Below are 4698 nucleotides of genomic sequence, written 5' to 3'. Positions count from 1 at the left end.
GGCCCCCAGCCCCGGGCTGGAAGCTGGGCGGGGGGCCAGGGCATCCAGGCACAGGGCCACCCTGTCCTTGCCTTTCTGGGCCCACCAGCAGCAGCCCCTGTGGACAGACCATGGAACCTGGATTCCTCCGGTGACACGGGTCTGGCCTCTGGACGGAGCAGTGAGAGGTGATGTGCCCACCGCTGTTTGTAGGGGGAGGGGTGGGGAGGGGGAGGGGGCACCTGAAGTCCTTGGAGGGGCATCAGGGACCTGCTCTGGGGTAAGGACAAAGGTGGGGTGAGAGGAAAGGCCCCATCAGGAAACGGGGCTGTGTGACCGTGTGACTGTGGGGCAGTCCCTTCCAGCTCAGCTCCGGGGGAGCGGGTGGGAGCCAAGAAAGGAGGGGCTGCCCCAGGCTGTCCCCACCCCAGCTGTGCCCTCTGTCAGAGCTGTTTGGGGGGGCAGCACAGGCCCCACCAGGCCAGGCTCCCTGCTAGTGCCAAGGGCTGTGGTGCCGGTGGCGATGGGGCGTCAGTGCGGCAGGCTCTGCGCTCGGGGCACGGGTAGGGGGCTGGGGGTGGGACGCTCAGGTAAAGTGCAGGCCTTGGAGGGGCTCTGCTCTGGGTGGGATTCCGCCCCCCCGCCCCTGGCTGTGTGGGTTTCGGCTCTTCATTCGGAGCCTCAGTCTCCTGACCTGTACAGTGGGGATTAAGTAGCCCCCCTGGCAGCTGCTTGGGATGGAGACTGGAAGCAGCCGTGTGTCGGCCCCTGTGCCAGGCGGAAGCTGCTTTTGTTGATGCCGTTGTTATTTCGGGGATGATCGTGTGTCTTTCCACGGCAGATCTCGGGCTCTGAAACAAGGACTCTGGGGGCCCCTTCTTCAGGACAAGGGCCCCCGGTGGCTGGGCCCCCAGGGCTGGCATTTCCTCCGGGGCACCGAGGGGACTGGATGTGCTGTCCCTGTTGGTGCATCGCTGAGGCGGGTCGTAGAGCACGGTGGTGCCCAGCCCCAGCGGGGTGTGCAGGCCCCACACTGCTGTCGACCCGCCCTGGCCCCTGGCGGGTGGGGGCCTGCGGCCTCCTGGCCCCAGGCTGGCCGGCTCGAGGGCTGGTCCCTCTCAGCCCCCAGAGGGAGCCGGGGCTGCAGGGATCTGAGGAAGGGGAATGTAGGGGAGCAAGTAATGGGAGCGGAGCTGAGTTCGGAGAGACCTGCCTCTGAAGGCCGCCCATCGCCCCAGGGCCACCTCAGTGGCCCCAGACCCTGCTCCCCAGCCTGCATGCTTGGAAGTTTATTATTTGTTTTAGGCTCAACTTCTTGCAGGCAGAAGAATGTATACAACTCACAGGTTTGTTTTTTTTAAATATTTTTATTGATTTTTTTACAGAGAAGAAGGGAGAGGGATAGAGAGTTAGAAACATCGATGAGAGAGATCGATCAGCTGCCTCCTGCACGCCCCCCCACTGGGGATGTGCCCGCAACCAGGGTACATGCCCTTGACCGGAATCGAACCCGGGACCCCTGAGTCTGCAGGCCGACACTCTATCCACTGAGCCAAACCGGTTCAGCTAAAACTCACAGTTTAAGGAAGGATTATGCAGTGGAAGTCTGTGTAGCCACCACCACCCAGGTCTAGAGAGAGACACTCGTCACCCTTTGAACTTGACATGAACAGAACCACACTCTACAGTCTCTGGGGTCCGGCTCCTCTCACTGAGCACTGCGCCGGGAGTCGCTGGGTGTTGAGTAGAGAGGTGGCTTGCTCAATGTCATTGCTGTGGCGTAGTCCGTGGCGTGAGTCACCTCGAGCTATTTTCCTGTTGGGCGTTGGGATTACTTTTCGTTTCTGACTGTTATCAGGGGACAGTGAACATTCTCAGACTTCGTTCTTGGTTCACCTGCGCATGGTTTTCTCTGGGGCAGACACCGGGGAGCGGACTTGCTGGGCATAGGGCTTGCGTGTCTTTAACTTTATTATAAAGCCAGGCCGCTTTCCCCAGTGGTTGCACCCACTTGCACCTTGCCAGCCGTGTGTGAGAGCCATTCTGCTCTGCGTGCCGTCAGCACCTGGCATCGCCTGCAATCTTAATGCTTGCCAATCTTGGCAGATGGGTGGTGGCACCTCGTTCTGTTGAATTTGTATTTCCCCGGTTCCCAGGAGGCCAAGTAATGCTTGCACCCGCCTTCCTCCCTCCCTCTTCCCCTTTCCTTTGCGTGCCCCTCCCGTCTCCTCTCTCTCAGCCCCTCGTCCTCAGTTTCCTGACCTCATCCCTTCCTCCTCTCCCCTCCTTGGGATGCAGATCACTCACCACGTACTTCTCCTTCTCCGTCACTGATGCTTGAGCTGCAGACCGGGCGCCAGGCAGTGGCCAGGAAGTCCCAGATGCCATGGCCTCTGCTTCGCGGCCTCTGGTTCCTGCTTCACTCCCGTCCTGGGCCTTGGGTTTCCCATCAATAAAATTAGGGCAGGAAAAAGTTCCTCTGCAGAAGCCGTCCCGCTTTCCTGGGCAGGCCTGGCACCCTGGTGAGGCCCAAGTGCAGTTGCAGCTCTTGGTCAGGGCCAGCGGCCTTCTCCAGGGCCGTGGAAGAGGTCTGCTGTCCTCTGAACGTCTCGCAAGGAGAGGAGCCGCTTCCATGCGAGACTTGGTCAGCACGACTGTGCGGAGACGCGGTGCCGAGACTCGGGTCGGAAAAGATGTTTGGGTTCTTCCCAGTTGCTCTGGTACCTGTATGTGGCCCCTGATGCAGGGCAGAGGTGGCGCTCTGGCTGCTGGGCAGGGCTCCCTGCGCCCTCTGCGCCCCCCCCGTCCCGGCCCCTGGCCATGCAGGGAGCACTGGGCAGGGGACCAGCCAAGCTCTGTTAAAGGCTCCGGCCTGCGATCTGGCTCTAGGACCACTCAGCCCCTGATGGTGGGAATCTCCGGGTGGGCAGCAGGCTCTAGGCCAGTGACGGTGAACCTATGACACGTGTGTCAGAGGTGACACGTGAACTCATTTTTTGGGTTGATTTTTCTTTGTTAAATGGCATTTAAATATATAAAATAAATATCAAATATATAAGTCTTTGTTTTACTATGGTTGCAAATATCAAAAAATGTCTATATTTGACAGGGCACCAGAGTTAAGTTAGGGTTTTTCAAAATGCTGACACGCCGAGCTCAAAAGGTTCGCCATCACTGCTCTAGGCCCTGGCCAGCAGCTGGGCAGTTTCGGGCAGGATCCGACACCATGGCCCCGGGCTCACCGAGAGCCCAAGTCCTTGGGACGCACTGCTGTGGTCTGAGGCACCGGGTCTGAGGTGACCGTTTGGGGAGGCCCTGGGGAGTTTGGAGAAGGAAGCTTCCCTCCCAGCCCAGCTGAGGGGGCCAGTGGACACTGCCTGCAGGGGTGTGGGCCCGGGACAGGCTCTTACAGCCTCTCCAGCCTCAGACTGGCTGACCGCTGAGGTCAGTGCAGCTCCAAGTTTAGTGCCTGGGCCCGTGGCAGGGGAGAGGGCACTGCAGCCACAGTGGGCGTGTCTCCGAGCCGGTTAGGGCCCAGGAGAGGACGCTGTGGGGGAGGGCAGGCTCACCTGTGCTCTGCCTCCTGGGGCCTGAGGAGGGGGCTGGGGTGCCCCCACAGGGCGGCTGGTGGATGGGTATCCGTCTCCTGGTTTTGGGAGGGGGCGGCTCTTGGACTGCCTGCTCCAGGAGTGGGTGAGTCTTTCTCTGGAAGAAGGGGGAAATCAGGCTAAAAAACGGGCGTCTGGCTGGGGCTGGTGGGAAAAGGAATGGAATCGTCTGTCTTTTCTGGGGTCAGAACACACAATGTTCCCAACCTCCCTGATGGCCTGAGCCCAGCTCTCCAGCTCAGCAGCACTACCTCCCACTTCACGGGCAAGATCAGGCCTTTGCTGCCTCCCCCAGGCTGCCCTCCTCCAGGCGGAGGCCTGTGCCTATGCCCACCAGGCACCCCTTCCTGTGCCCGTGCCCTGCGCCCGCCAGGCACCCCTGCCTGTGCCCGTGCCCTGTGCCCACAAGGCACCCCTGCCTGTGCCCGTGCCCTGCGCCCGCCAGGCACCCCTGCCTGTGCCCATGCCCTGCGCCCGTCCAGTGACCCCGGGACCCTGCTCTGCCCGTTCCCCTCTCTTCTCCACATGGTCAGCCTGCCCCTCTCCTGGCTCTTTCTCTCCTCCTGTGAGTATGCTCTGTAATTCCCATCCTTAAAAACCCCCGGAGAACAAACAGCAAACAACACAAACTTCATCCGCTCCCCCTCCTCGGCCCCCCAGCCTCTCCTCCCTTTCTCACCCGGCATTTCCAGAGGGGTCTCCACTTCCTGACCATCCACATGGTGCCGTCCCCATATGCACAGAAATTGCTCCACTGACCGGGCTGATTCCCAAACCGTCACAGCCAACGGGCTCTTCTCTCCCCAGTCCTTTCCCCGCCCGACCTCTTTGCTGGGCCGACACTGTCCTCTCTCGGCTTCCCTGGCACCCACGCCCGGCTCCCGCCTGTCCTGGTGGTGGGCACTCTCTCGCGGCCAGGTCTTCCCACAGACAGCGTTTGCTCTCGTGGCTTCCATCGCTGTCTGGTTATCGGGGATTCCAAGCCTGTGGCTCTAGCCCAGTTCTCCCTCCCCGAGCCTCAACGAGCTGGGTGCCCTGGAGAAGCCCCAACCAGCCGCCCCAACCAGGGCTCAGGTCTCCTCCCCTGCTCACGGCCCCATCCTCCAGCCCC

The sequence above is a fragment of the Myotis myotis genome, unplaced genomic scaffold (genome assembly GCF_014108235.1).
Source record: "Myotis myotis isolate mMyoMyo1 unplaced genomic scaffold, mMyoMyo1.p scaffold_m19_p_14, whole genome shotgun sequence".
NCBI classification, from domain to species: domain Eukaryota; kingdom Metazoa; phylum Chordata; class Mammalia; order Chiroptera; family Vespertilionidae; genus Myotis; species Myotis myotis.
This window is presented reverse-complemented; position numbering follows the sequence as displayed.